We start from the raw sequence: 16,119 nt of genomic DNA, 5'->3' as shown, positions 1-16,119 counted from the left end.
TAAGTGATTCTTTTAAGGCAAAAAGTATTATTAGGCTCCTGATCTTTTATTTTTTGGTTCATTAAGCCCTTAATCTTTTATTTGGATACATTAAGCCCATGATCATTTATTTTTGGTCTCATTAAGCCCTTTATGACAAAAAAAAAACAATTTTGAACATAAAATTCGGTTAATATACTGTCATTCATTACACCTGCATTCGAAATTTGTATTTTTTTCACTGTTTGAATGTTGTTTTGGATGTGTACTGTGGCTGTAGGAAAACTGTAAAAACTTTAATTCAAACTGTAAAAAAAAATTTAATAATTTCAAATACAGATAAAGTTAATAACGTATTTTTAACGGAATTAAATGTTCATAACTTACTAATTTGGTTATAAAGGGTTTAATGAGACCAAAAATAAATGATCAGGACTTAATGTATCCAAATAAAAGATCAAGAGATTAATGAATCAAAAAATGAAAGATTGGGGTCTAATGATGCTTTTTGCCTTCTTTTAATGGAGTTAGGAATTTTAGAGGATTTTTTAAAGGGTAATTAATTTATTAGTCCCTATATTTTGACAAAACACACTGTTTAGTCCCTGTACTTTTAAAAACACATGGTAAGGTCTCTAACATTTTTCTCAGTGAACTGTTTAGTCATTCCGTCTGTTTGTTAGATTTTTTACCGTTTATGACTTCGAAAATGACTAAATTACCCTTTACTATTTACCTTCAAACTTCAGAAGAGCAAATCCAATTTAGAAGAAAAAACTATCTATATATATATATATATATATATATATATATATATATATATATATATATATATATATATATATATATATATATATATATATATACTTAAACTGCTCTCAAATTGCCATCTTTCTCAACTGCTTCTTCTGCTGATTATTTCATTAACTGCTTCAATCTCTCTCCTACTGTTTCAAAGTCTGCATCTCAATGAAATCTCCTTCTCTATACCGATCATCTCTCTCATATCATCTGATTCTGGCCTGAAAAATCAGGGTAATCATTTTTCTGTTTCTCCCTTTCAATGCCTTTTCTTTCTGTATCTTTTCCTAAAACTGAACATTTAATATCCCTTGCAGGATGATTTTCCGAATAGAAGAAGCAATAAGGATATAAAAGGTAATCATTTTTTAGAGTTTTTTGGGGTTAAATTTAAATACGCTGATGTGATTCTTTTTAAGATTGTTTTTACAGTCTTCTTTTTTTTGATTTTACAAAATCGATGTTCTTCTCATTATTGATTCAGTGTAGTATTTTAGGTTTCAGAATGGATTCGCGTAGTGTTCTGTTAGATTACTGCTCCGTTTAAATTCTTGCATTATGCAGTTGCAGACCACTCAACTTCTCGCCAATTTTCTCCAATCCCTGCGGAATTATCGGTAATTTTTCATATGGGTTTGTTTTCATCTCTTTCTGGCGAGTCTAATTTTATTCTCGCCTTCTACCTATCTCCCGCGCATTTTCCTTCGATTTTCAAGTGTTTTGGTTGTTTGGCAGTTATAGTTCATCTCAAATTGAATTTTTGCTTTCTTAATGGCGATGTCTTTCACTGTGGTCATTGATAAATAGCTCCATATTTTCTACTTTATTGAGAGTGACGAATTTGCCTTTCACCCTGGGTCGTTGATGAAATCGCTCCAAATAATCGGCACTCTGTTAATAATCTCAACATTTACCCCCTTCTACGGTGACATATCCCCCTATTACGTTGCTTCAGTGAAGCATCTGCTCAATTACTTTGACATTCAGTAAGCAGTTCTAATCCTCCATCTGAATGTGAATTCATGAACGCTGCATTTTATCTTCCAGGGTCTAATTGCTTAAGACGATTAAGACAAACTTCTATGGTTTGCTGTAAAATATCAATTGCATCTTTTTCATCATGTTCCAATTTTCTGTTCATCCCTTCCTATTTTTCATTTAATTCCATTTTCTCTCTATTTCTCCATTCACATTGATACAACTGAAGGACCATACTGATTACTGAACACTTATGGCAACATCGAAGGATTGAGATGATTTATTCATTCGCCACTTACGGTGCGATGGAGCATGTTGAAATCTATAGGGAGTGATAAAGTATCTATTTTGGTAAAATATGTATTTTTTTAGCAATGTTATGAACTTTTTGATTATGTTGAGTATAAAAGCTAAAGTTTCACATCAATTTAATGAACTGGAAGTTAATATATACATGCTTTGAATAATGTAACTTGCTGGTCATTTTGATGCCTTTGAGCTTTTGAAAATGTCATTTTTTGAAGATGAAATGCCTTAGTCTTCTTTATGCTTTTGAAAATGTCATTTTTTTGGAAGATGGAATGCCTTAGGCTTCTGTATGACAAAGTGAAACTATTTATGTACTAGAGAATACTTTCAATATGTCATTTCTTTTGTTTGTTTCTCTTGCCTAAAATTTTAGATGCATAGGCCAGCCTGTAATTGATCTATATAGATCAGTGCATATTCCTATTTTCGATCTGTCGCTTCTATTCTGTTTGGTTTGGTATCATTATCGGTGTCAATTATTTTAGTAATCTATTTTTTCGGTTCTGTTCATTTGGGTTACACCCCTAATTATATGAGCACACATCTTATTTATTTTCCCCTTCTGCCAAGTCCTTGCATGTTTGGATCTCTTATTTTCTTTTTTTAGACTTGTGTTGAGGGTTTTCACCAACAACTTTTAGGATCTTTATCTTTTACGACCATTTCTTCCAAATAGATTTATGGGTTTGTATATCTCAATTGTGTTACATTGGTCTAATTAGTATATACAATAGAACATTGATCTTACAACCTTGAGATTCTTAAAGTCGATGTTGATTCCAAGAACTAGATAATTCAATTCCTGGATTTTGATGTTTGCATTTTCATCAGTACAATTAAGTTGGAATTGCAGTTTGATCCTAGAAAGGGTAACTAATATTTGTAATATTTCCACAATTAAATGTTGTGCTGCAGCTTTCATATGTTTGGATGTTCTGTTCATATACAAATTCAAGGTTTGGAAAAGGAATCAACAAAGACATGATATAGGGAATATTGGTTTGCCTTTTCTTGAGATGGGATGCAGATGAAACGGGTATAAAAACCAGGTTCTAGATTCTTTATATCAATCCTTGACTTTAGCTGAAAGCTGTTGAATTTTATGAAGTGAATCAAAGCTTTCACAAGAATAGGTTAGGTTTTAGTATGTGGGGTTTTATTACTTGGTCACTTCTCCAATAAACAGAGAACAGAGCTTACACAAAAGCAAAATTCATTTACAAATTGTATTTGAAACCAATTGTGTTAGTTGTAGGACATTGCTCTTCTTTAGATGGATATGTCTTTTCTAAACTTTGCATTCTGGATATCATGCAGGTGTGGTGGTGACATTGTCGGATTTTAGACTACTAAAATTGAAGGTAACAAAGAAACTCCTTCTGTGTTATAGATGCATTGTGATTTTCTTTTATGTTTTCCTTAAATTTCACAGATCTAAAAATCGATGAAGTGTGTATCTTTTTATATGTTTGTAATGGATCGTGCACTCTGTATGAGATGTTGAATTTGGAATTTACTTTTTATTTATTGGAGGAAGACATTAAATTAGAGCTGCTTGGATCTTGCTGATTCTCATGAAAATTGTCTTTTTAGTAAAGCTGATATATTTTCCTGCAGTTAAATCACTTTGACTATTTGTTGTTTAAATTATTTTCCAATTTTTGCTTTGGAGTCATTTTATTGTTGGATGGTTCAGATTTTTATAGGTGTGTGTGTGCTATACACATGTATATATGATTTAGTCTGAATTTGTTTTTGGCTTTGTAGATTTTATATATCAACCATCGTGTGGGTGCAGTCCAAAACAATGATTTTTTTGCACTTTTTCCAATTTCTTTATCAACAATGTATCGCTTCCTTGGCCAATTCTTTCGTTGATGGTTTAAACTGATATTAAAGATAGGAACTACCATTAATATCTTTCCGAGTGTTAATATTTTTGAACCAACAAAGTTCATAATTTGACAAAAGATAGTTTTTTTTTATTGGATTTTGAGGTTCAGGAGTTTTTTTTTTCTGCTGTATCATTTTATTTGTTGATTTCTCTTAAAGTTTTTTTATCATTTATTAAGTCTTAGAGTTTTTTATTTAATTTGCAAATTACGTAATGAATTTAATAATATTTGCAGATTTTGTTTGAAGTTTTTGTTCATTTTATTTGATTTAATTTACAAATATGATGCAAATATTTTTTAGAATTAATAATATTTTCATATAATTTTTATAGGAACAACATAATTAAAAAATTAAAACGCATCCCGTACATTGCACGGGGTTTCATACTAGTTTGTATAGAGAACAAGAAAAAGAACAGACCCAATGCTTACGAATTTGAACAATTAAGAAGAACACTCAAAGTTGATTTCGGATGCATTAGAGTTTAAAGGAAAGGAAAATAAAGGAAAAGAAGAACGCAAATCCAAATTGACTAACAGAATCTTCATGAGAGTCTAACGGCATGGACTAAATAGTCCATCGAGAAAAATATTAGGGACTAAATAGTTCACCGAGAAAAACGTTAGGAACTTTACCGTGTATTTTATCAAAATATAGGGACTAATAAATTAATTATCCTTTTTTAAATCTTCATAATCTTTACAATCGTTTGATAAGAAGTCATGAATAATATTCCAATTTTGGAAAACCACTTCCTTATGTATTAAGAAACAACATATGCTACATCAGTTTGAATACAAGAAGAAATACAAATTGGGAAATCTTCAATAAAAATTTCCATATGAGAAAGAGATCGTGCCCAATCAGCTAGGATATGTGCTGCAGTATTCGCTTGTCGTCTTTCGTGCACGAACTCAATTGATGCAAAATAACGAGCTACCTCAAAAATATCACCAACAATCACCCCCAACCAATTTGACAAAGATAAATCACCTTTAATAATTTGGATAGCAGAGGCTGAATCAGAAGCTACTACAATCGAATTGAATCCACAATCCCGGACCACACGTAACGAATATAGAATCGCAAATAATTCTGCATGTAGCACCGACAAAGTAGAACCAATAGGACCGCCACCCGACATAGAGACTAAACCATTACAATCACGAACAATCATACCGAATGAACCAATTTTTGTTTTCATCGAAAAGGCCGCATCACAATTAATCTTGTAAAAATTATAAGGTGGTGGTAACCAAATAATCCTATTTTCTCGAACCGTCTCACCCGAACAAATGACACTATCCATATTCAAATTTGCTGTAAGTCCACCAATTGAACCATTATTTTCCATCCATTCCATCAAATTAACCTGGACATAATTTTGAACTTCCCCAATTTCATGATTAATGGGAGTAGCTTGAGAAATTTGATTTAAACCCACAACACCAACCGATTTAATCTCCCCAATACACTTCTTACCATGTGCCAATTGGTTTCTTTCAAACCAAATATAAAAAACCATACCACGAGAAAGAAAAAAAAAAAGGCAAACTCCTCATTTGATAAAACTTTCTACACATTATAGAACCATTCTAAACAATCCAGACCTTCGACCTGATATACATGGTAAACTAAATTCGCCTGTTTCCAATATAATTTCATTTTTGGACAAGTTTTAAACAGATGAATTAAAGTTTCTGAGTGAAAACCACAGAACCAACAATAACCCTGTAAAAAAACACCTTTCCTCAAAAGGTTATCAGAGCAAGGCAAAATATTTTTGGCAGCACAACATACAGTATGAATAAATTTAGTAGGAGTTTTAACCTTCTAAAGAGAACACCAAAATTCATGAACTCCCACGGAAGAAGATGCTAAATTAGAATCACACTTCATTGCAGCACACGCTACTTTATATCCCGACTTCACCAAATATTCCTCGTTTTTTGAATGAACCCAAAACAGAGAATCAGAGATGAGCCGGCGACTCAATGGAATTCTCAAGATAGCAGCTGCTATATCTGATGAAAAACAATAATTTATCAACTCAGATTTCCAGCTAAACGAATCAAAATCAATTAGACAAGAAACATTGTGAGATGGAACTGGATTCAATAAATAGAGAGGACGATTGCATGGTACATCAGGAATCCATCAAATTAACAAATCTACCTTCACCAATCCTCCAACAGCAACCATCTTTAAGCACATGTCTAGCCTTTAATAGACTTCGCCAAACATGACTAAGGCCGAAAACCAACAGAAGCCTCCAATACACCCACCCTTGGGAAGTATTTATGTTTAAAAACCTGTGAACACAGAGAATTAGGAAATTCAACCATTCTCCACACCTGTTTTGCAAGAAGTGCTAGGTTAAAAGCAAAAACATTCCTAAACCCCCGACCTCCTTCCTCCTTAGGTAAACACAATTTTTCCCAACTCACCCAATGAATTCGTTTCTTATCTACTGACCCATTCCACCAAAATTTAGCCATTATCTGTTGCATCTCATCACACGTCAGTAAAATAATAAAGACATAACATTTATTTTTACCTCTAAATTATAACTTTAAAACCAATTAGTATCTTAAACTATCAAAATCATCAATTAAGTCTCTGAATTAAGCAAAAATCAATTCTATCCTAAAATTAGAAACTGTGACTATCTGATGTAAACTGTGATGATGATATTTGCATTAGCTCAACATGAATTTGGGGAAAAGACTCTAAAACTGTTCAACCGAATGATTTTTTATGAGGACTCAGTTGATGATTTTTACTTAGGAAGATGACTCAATTGATGATTTTTACTTAATTCAGAAATCTGATTGATAATTTTGATAGTTTAAGGTCTTAATTGATTTTAAAGCTCTAGTTTGGGGATCCAAATGGATATTATGCCAATAATAAAATATCAAGTTTATGAATTTGTAGACAAAAACTATCAAAAAATAAGGGATAAGGTGCAAAAACACATCTCACGTTTATAGCCAGGAGCAATTTTACCTTTAACGTCTAAAATTGTGCAATTTTACCCTCAACGTTGGCAACCAAGAGCAATTTTACCCCTAACATTGTCAAATTGGGTCAATTTGAGAAATAATTCATCAAACTATCTTCTCGGTCATGAATCTAGTCATCTACACTTCACATATGAGTCATTTTACAACTCATTCGTAACAGATCATAAACATATGGTTAGACGTGAAAAAATATTAATTTTTTAAAAAAAAATTACCGTCTATTGTACGAGTTGGGCCAAAAAAAAAATTCAAAATATTTCACCGAATTTATAAATATTAATCTCCAATTCTATTATTAAATCACTGAAAATATGAAATCTTTTTTTTAAACGAACTGATATGCACTTGGTACAAAATAAGTAACAAAATATCTGTGCTTTATAATAATGTCTGAAATTGATCCAAATTGTCAACGTTATGGATAAAATTACTCGTGAATGCTAATATTAAGAGTAAAATTGCACCATTTTAGATGTTAGGGGTGTTTTTACGCATTATTCCAAAAAATAATACTAAACCAAAAAATTGCTTAAATTAATAGAAGGTATATATTGTCTATTGGGCTTTTGGCCTGAAACAAAGAACTAGTTGAGTGCCAGAAAGAAGCAGGTTTATATATAAGGGAAATTTATATAGAAATTCAATTTGAAAAATTATTTACAATTATATTATTTAAATTATTTCTAAATTATATCAAACAAAGTAATAATTATTTTTAATATATTTTAAAGACTATAAATTAAAGGGTAATTAATTTATTAGTCCCTATATTTTGACAAAACACACTGTTTAGTCCCTGTATTTTCAAAAAACACACGGTAAAGTCCTTAACGTTTTTCTCGGTGAACTGTTTAGTCCCTAACGTTTTTCTCGATGAATTGTTTAGTCCCTGCCGTTAGACTCTCATGAAGATTCTGTTAGTCAATTTGGATTTGCATTCTTCTTTTCCTTTATTTTCCTTTCCTTTAAACTCTAATGCATCTGAAATCAACTTTGAGTGTTCTTCTTCTTGATTTTCTTCTTAATCGTTCAAATTCGTAAGCATTGGGTCTGTTCTTTTTCTTGTTCTCCATACAAATAGTTTCTATTTCTAAATTGGATTTCCTCTTCTGAAGTTTGAAGGTAAATAGTAAAGGGTACTTTAGTCATTTCCGAAGTCATAAACGGTAAAAAAAATCTAACAAACAGACAGAAGGACTAAAAAGTTCACTGAGAAAAAGGTTAGGGACCTTACCATGTGTTTTTGAAAATACAGGGATTAAACAGTATGTTTTATTAAAATATAGGGACTAATAAATTAATTACCCTAAATTAAAAGTTTATGATATATTTTTTAGGTTTTAAAATTTATGAATTAGAGTTTAAAATTTTTAAATTAGAATATAAAAATATATTTTTATAATATGTAAAAAATAGGAATATATTAAGAATATACAAAGTAAGACTTACTTTATAAAAAACAGAGTAAGAATAGCCTCTACCAAAGCGTTTGTATAATATCATAAGTAACCTAAATTACAAAATACCATTTTATTGTTTTCATTATTCGAGTTCTGATACTTTATTTCAATCATTTTTGCATAATGTGAACACCTCATGAATTTCATATAAAAAAATTAGAACATTTTGGAAATAATATACTTAACCAATCAACTAATATTATATGTACATATGTTTTTTTTAAAACTTGCTAGACTTAATTTGGACCGAATAGGAGATTGCTCGTGCATGGAGTGAGCCTAACCCAAATAGACAGAAAAGAATGCTAGGTTTTAATCTAGCCTCTCTCTGTAAATAGACAGTTAAATTATCTAATCTGACTGAGAGAAATAACCTAAACTGCCACATCTCTCTCTATCCCCCCCCCCCCTCTCTATCTATCTGATTCAGTCACTCTTAGTTTGTGGATCGATCGATTCCTCTTCCGATTAACCCAGACGTAGTTAAAGCGTGATTGGTAATACAAAGATCGTGGTGATCCATACTTTCGCTAAAAATCACATCAAAGATTATCCGCGCTACAAGAGGTAATCTGATAACCATATAGAATATGTGATATTTATCCTTCAAACCTATCATCTCCTATGAAGTGATATGTAAAAACAATTTTAATTGGTTGAGTGTATTACTCCCGCAGTACAATCTATAAAGTTGAGGGAGGAAGGGTATTTGCACATGCGATGGTGTTTCAATGATTATGAATATTAAATTCATTTATCCTAAAAAGTTAAAGCTTCGTACAAAGGTCTGATGGAATGTTCCTACGATTAGTAGGTGCTCGAGTCCATGTGACCCCGTCTGAAAACGTCCCTACATGAAGTACCCTAAGAGGGATAGTTCCAAGTAATCTTTCGCCTGAAGCTTAACTAACAACAGACCTGTAATTGCGACTCTTAATGGGGAAGGAATGCAAAATACCAAGTAGGGTTGTAAACAGGGCGAGGACTATCCACCCCGACGAAGATTCACTCCAATACGAATGCAGGGTACCTATTTATTCTTTGTACAGGGTGGAGATGGAGAAAAAATCCTCAGAACCTCTCTCTCCACCCCACGAGGATCTCATCTACATTCTCATGTAGTTTATATGGATTTTTTTATGGTTATTTTTATATTTTGATAATTTAAATTGATTTACATATGTCGTAAGATGTATTACTTATGAATTATGAGTTTTGTATTTTCATATTAAGTATATTAGTGTTTTAAGAATTATATTGTTTAATTTTACTATAAGAAAATTATATTTAGAATTTGGGAATGAGAATCTCCACAGGGATCCAAATTCTCATAGTGTCACCGATGGAGAGTATATGTTCACATTTATAAATGGGGATAGTGATAGGAATTCCCCATCTCGATGGGGACGAGGGAAGCAATCTCTTTCCCACGAAGCCTATTTACAACCCTAATATCAAGCCCTTTTTGTAATCTTTCCATGTAATTGATTATATATTGATATAAATGCAATAAAAATAATAATTGCGTTATTAAACAGGTTATGTCAAATATCTCTGATGAGATGTTTTGTTGTTACGTAGTATAATGCAAAGGTGAAACACATAAAAGAAAAAGCATAATACATCAGAGCCTGTTCAACTAGTCCGTTAGCTCCCTAAATTTACTTAAATTGATCTATTAGTGACCTGATTTTTTTAAAGTGAACTACTAATCACGTGAACTTGTTTACAATGATCTATCGGCTCCATGAAGTAATATATATTTAAATTTGTTCAAATCTTCTCTTGTTCTACCATGTGGATTTAGGGAGTTCGTCATGTCACTTTAAACAAGTTAATGAGATATTTTATAAATTCATGGAGCAAATCAAGTTTTTGGGACAACGTCATATGGCTCCTGATAAATTAAGCTTAATAAAAAGTAGGGTAGAGTCCAAAAAAAAAAAAACTCATGTGTTTTCACATTTTGTCAAACTGGTATCTGTAAAAAAAATTATCAAAACGGGGACCGATGTTTTTTTCTTTACTAAAAACAAGGACCTCAAAATTAAAATAAGCACTGATGACCTCAAAATTGGAAATTTCAAAGACTTGATAATATTCTAAACAACTTTAATTTTTCAACTTTTTAATTTTGAGATCATTTAGGCGTTGTTTAGTGAGGAAAGAGAAAGTGGATGTGTTAGAGAGAGAAATGTCCAAAAATGATGAATTTGGAAAATAAAAAATTTGGTTCCATAGCAAGTGTGGTACTAAGCAACTTTAACTCTTGAAATTTTTCATTTTGAGGTCGTTAATTGTCATTTTTATAGTATCAAACTAAATAATCCTTATTTTTATCTAAACAAAATCCTCAATCCCCGTTTGAACAAAAAAAAAATTACAGATACCTGTTTGACAAAATGTGAAAGTACATGAGTTTTTTTTAGACTTTACCCTAAAAATTATAGGTTTTATAAATCATGAGCTCCTTGAACTTGGCCTAAAAAGAAGAGTTGCTTGCTAAACTTACAAAGAATCTCATTACCCTTGAACTTTCTTAAAACGACATGATTAAATTTTTATTTCCACGTGGCAAAAAATAATAGTGAATTTTGACAAATTAAAAACTATACCACTTTATACAAGTTCAGGGGGAATGTATCACTGTAAGCAATTAAATTATAAAGAAACTGTAAAAATCGTAATTTAAACTGTCAAAAGTATAATTTCAAACTTACATTTAAAAGAATAAAACATTTTTAACCGAATTAGATATTTACTACTAACTAATTTGGCAAGGAAATGTTTAATTAATGAATTAAAAAATAAATAGTTAAAGGTTGAAGTTAAATTAAAAGTTTATACAAGGACTTTTTTGAAATTTCACTTTAAAATTTTTTGAAGATCGGAGGTGGACTCTTCAAAGCTTTTAAAAAATATATATATATTAAATAGAAACCAGAAGACAAGCTTCCGGTTTCTTTGCAATTTGAAACCGGAAGCTTGTCTTCCGGTTTCGAGTCCGATTAAACAAGCCTTCCAGTGGGTAAAATGTTTAACCGGACTCTCAATAAGAATAAATCTTCATTAAAAGCTCTATTTTGGGGCAAAATCAAAAAAAAAATAGCAGCAATAATAGTACCTTTGTACAACCTACTATCCCCAAATGTGATGGCTTTTATGAAAAATGGGCATGGTTTAGCAAGATTGAAGGATAATTTATAAAAAGGAAGGATTTGAGAGAAATTGATGTGATCCTACCTTATTTTTCAAAAAACGAAAGAGTGCAAAAAATACTCATAACGTTGACAGTGAAGAACAATATTACCCCTAACACTAAAAATAACACAATTAAAGGCTTAAGGTTAACCACTAAAACCAATTTTGGACATTTTAACAGATTTATTTATACTGTTATGTTTTCCGTTTTCTAATTCCATCTATCACGTGATTGAAAAAAAAAACAGATTTTTTCCATTGCTTTCTCAATCACGTGATAGATACAAAGAGAAAACAGAAAACATAACTTTACAAATAAATCTGTTAGGAATGTCTAAAATTGGTCCAAATTGTTAACCGTAGGTCCTTTATTGTGCTATTTTATAGGTTAGGGATAATAACGCTCCTGGTTATCAACGTTATGTGTATTTTTGCACCTTATCTCTTTCAAAAAACATGAGAACAACAAATTATGATCGTAAGTCTCTTGGTTGATGACCTTATTTTTTTCCAAGAATTGATTTGCTTATGATACAAAGGTTTCAAAACACAATGAAGAATGAGTTTGAGATGATTCATCTAGCTAAGTTGAAGTATTTCTTGAGGGTGGAAGTACATCAAGGTGTCATGGGTGTTGGTCCCGTATGATTAGTTCCAAGGGGGGGTTAGGAAGTAATACAACTTTTTCGCTAATTAATCTTGCTGACTTAATTGTTTTGGTGAGTTTATTAACTCAGCTTTGGTCAGCTTGGCCAAACTTAATGTAAGACAGCTTTAGTCAGTTGCTGACTAAAACTATTTTACTTGAGAGTTGGGAATTGACGCTTATGTGGTCAGCTTCCAACTCAGCACTCCAATTTACTCAGTGTCAGCTTCTAACAGTTTATATGCTGAGTAAATATTACAAGCAACACAAGCACATGTATATATATATATATATTTGAGAGTTAGAAATTACTCAGTATCACTTATCCTGGTTCGGTCTCTCCGCCTACGTCCAGTCCCCAGAATCCTCCGGGCTTTCAGAATCCAATACTGTGCTCTTTAAGGGTAGAGCACAAACCGATTACAGGCAGTTGAATATGCAAGAGTACCTTCCTCTATTCGTCTACTCAATTCCTACTAAATGCTACAACCCAGCACTTAGATTTCTCTACCACTAAGTACTAAATAACAAGTACTCAGCACGTACACTCTCAATATTACAGTTGATCACACACTTGTTCCTTTTAAACAAAGAACACTTTAGATGATTACAAACAATCAATCTAGCATTTACACAGAGAATAGAAGATTGGTGTAAGCTTTCTCTTTGTTTTGAGTGCTTTGAATTTGTATCTTTCTCACTTGTAATTTTCTGTAAATCGGCTGTCTTCCAAATGATATCATTGTCTCTTTTATAGTTGAAATGTGAGAAACAAATCATTTGAAATTGATTTGTCCGTTGAGTCCAAAACGGCTCTTTTAGGGGACAAACTTCTGGCCAGCTTCAGGTGTCAGGCCAATCCTGTCTTCTGATTTCTTCAGACGTCAGATTTGTCTTCTTCCTGCAGACGTTGTCTTCTTGTGGCAGTTTGTCTTTTAGCCATAATCAGTTGTCCCATGTCTCTCGAAATTGGCTTTTGCATAATTTCGAGATTTCTATTATTGGTGCAGACAGTTGTCGGATTTGTCTTTTAGCTAACGGAACACTTATGCTGTCCTGTGAATTACACAGCTTTACTCCGATGATTTATTGTCTGTCAGTTCTCATACTGAGTTCTTCTCACTCAGCTTCCAAAGGTCAGCTTCATTCTGCAAGATCTAGTTATGAAGCAGACTTTACTTCTTTCATGCTGAGTTCCATTCCACTCAGCTTCCTTGATCAGCTTCATTCTTCAGCTGTTGTTCTAAGGATGGCTTTATCCATTGTTATGCCGAGTTGCCCTTAACTCAGCTTGTGTTGTGTTCTTATGCGAACTTTGTCCTGTCTTACTTTTGCACTTATATTTATACTTAACATTGAACAAACATATTAGTACAATTAAATCAAAGCACTTAAATTTAATTGTCTCGTAATCATGGATTAATTTTGTCAAATCAAAATCTTGTGGAAAGGTGTTTCAACAAACTTCCCCATTTTGATGTTGGCAAAATATTTAATTTATGAAACTCGGTATTGAAATTCCCATGATTGAATTACATTTGATTCTTCTGAAATTACTCCCCCGTAAGGGATGCATATATTGTCTTGACTTTACTCTAAACCTTAGAGAAGACATGTTTATCCTGACTTAGTTCAATTTTCAGAAGAACTCAGTTTGATACATGGTTAGTTTTGATATCAGAGTTACTGAGTATTTTAATTTGAAGTTATTTGTTTGTTCAATTTTTAGATATATCAGCACAATATTTTCAATCAAACATCTATGATAAGTAATGGAGTTCAAAATGCATTAACATAGATGGTTGGGTCAGCAAAGTTACAACAAATTACACGCCAAGTGCTAATCTAGCTATTTTCTTTTTCTGTTGACCAAGTCAATGCCTTTTCCTTTGTCAATCCTCCTTTGCTGACTTCCTGAAGCTTCCTCATTCCTTTGCTGAGTTCCAGCAACTTGTTCGTTCTCCCCCATTTTGCCACCATCCGCGGGAGGAGGAATGAATGTGTCATTGATGGCAGCTTGAGACAGCTTGACGGAATAGCGCTTGAGACGATCAGTGCTTTCCCGTAACCCATCGAAAATGGCGACTCCATCGCCAATCACAGTAAGAGGAACGGGAAGAGACTTACTCAACAAGCTGAGGAGATACTCGTGTGACTTGTTGATCCAGGTTATGGGCGAGGTGAGCTGAGTATATGATTGATGGTACATTTTTAGAACAGCTTTATCATAGATATCACGCTGAGCGTTGGTGTGACGCACGTGTCTGAATAGGCTTTGAGAAGTTTGCAGGATGGTATTGGTTTTGACCAAGTCAGTTTCCATTTCTGCCTTATTCAGGTTTAACAGACGCACAACTTCACTTATTTCGTCCATCGAACACTGGGAAGATGAGGAGAGTATCTCTCGAGTATTTGTCAACTCAGAAGTCAGCTTGGTAAAGCAATGATGCAGCTCAGCAGAAGTTGCATAGCCCATGTTGACCGTGGATAGTGCATTAAGCTGACTTTGAAGTTCATGGATTTGACCCTGAATAGAGTTTGTTGAAACACCTTTCCACATAATTTTGATTTGACAAAATTGTTTAAGTAAAATATTCTAAACACACTAAGTTTAAATGCTTTGATTTATTCTACTAATGTGTTTGTTCAATGTTGAGTTAAAACTGTTTATAAGACACAAGAATTAAAAGGCCCAAGCCCAATACAAGTGTTAAAGCCCAAGTCAAACAACTCAGTACAACTCGGCCCGCGTTTGTCAAAACGCTGTCGCTTTGGACAAAACACAACTCAGCAAGAGAAGGATCTAAAAGACCTTCGGGAACAACTTCAAGATGAAGCTGCTGAGTAGACTCGACAAACGTACAAGACAGCAGCTGGCTAAGGAAAACTTCCAGACAAAGTATTTCCTCTTTGGGTAAAGATCAGACGACACAGTATGCTGTCCAGTTGACTTTACCATAAAAGGAGAGACAGTCTGCTGAGCTGACCGAGGACAGAAGATACACAAATCTGATTGGCCGAGAGCTCTGAACAAGTCAGGATGACAACGACAGGATGTCGTTTCCCTCCAACGGTTATTTCGAAATTCGAAATGACCGATGCCTAGACGTCTCTATAAATAGTGCCATCAGAAGCTTCACACAACACAGAACTTGATCAAGCCATTACGCTGACCAAATTTCTACACAAGTTCTGCAAGCAAAGAAGCAAAGCAAATCTTACACTACAATTTATACATTTGTGTAAAAGTCTAGAGTGATTATTTCAATCGTCTAAAGTGTCTTAGCAAATCATTGTATAGGACAAAACACTTATCATTTCTAGAGATAGAAATGAGAGGCTGAGTACTCGGTTATAGTACTCAGTAAGAGATTAGGATTGAGTAGAGGTATAGAGGAAGGTACTCTTGTTATACTCAGTTGCTAAGATTGTAAAAGGTTTGAGGCTCTACCTTTAAAGAGCTCAGTAGAGGATTCGAAATCTCGAAACGTGTTCCGGGGACAGGACGTAGGCTTAGAAGAAGCCGAACCTGGATAAATCTGCTGAGTGAAGTATTTCTTACCTTTAACTCCTTATATATATTGCTTGCTTAAAATAACCAAAAACTGACCAAGTAAAGAGGTCAAGTTGAGTTGTGCGCGTTGAACATCTGAGCTCAGGAATAGACTCTAAGTGCTATCTCCTGACTCAAGCTAAGAAACTGACCTAGTCACCAGTTGACTAAGCCAGTATCTTGCTGTTTACTCAGCGCCGCTGTGAAAACCTTTTTCCTTAGAAAAAGAAGTCTGCCCTAATTGTAAAGAAGTTTAAATAGTTCCTAACC

At 33.0% G+C, this 16,119-nt stretch overlaps 1 long non-coding RNA gene across 5 annotated transcripts; it reads left to right on the top strand.

The window, feature by feature from the left end:
• Positions 1-875: 875 nt before the first annotated feature.
• LOC136220270 (uncharacterized) lies at positions 876-3,615 on the top strand. 5 transcript variants are annotated; one of them, XR_010684449.1, is made up of 6 exons: positions 876-1,014; positions 1,098-1,137; positions 1,278-1,397; positions 1,516-2,109; positions 2,983-3,103; positions 3,385-3,615. It is a non-coding gene; the product is annotated as an uncharacterized lncRNA (long non-coding RNA). The 5 variants fall into 5 exon arrangements; XR_010684451.1 differs by having other exon boundaries at positions 1,345-2,109; XR_010684448.1 differs by lacking the exon at positions 1,516-2,109.
• Positions 3,616-16,119: the final 12,504 nt, after the last annotated feature.

Source organism: Euphorbia lathyris, chromosome 2 (genome assembly GCF_963576675.1).
Source record: "Euphorbia lathyris chromosome 2, ddEupLath1.1, whole genome shotgun sequence".
NCBI classification, from domain to species: domain Eukaryota; kingdom Viridiplantae; phylum Streptophyta; class Magnoliopsida; order Malpighiales; family Euphorbiaceae; genus Euphorbia; species Euphorbia lathyris.
The sequence above is the reverse complement of the archived record's forward strand: the minus strand, read 5'-3'. Positions and strand labels throughout refer to the sequence as shown.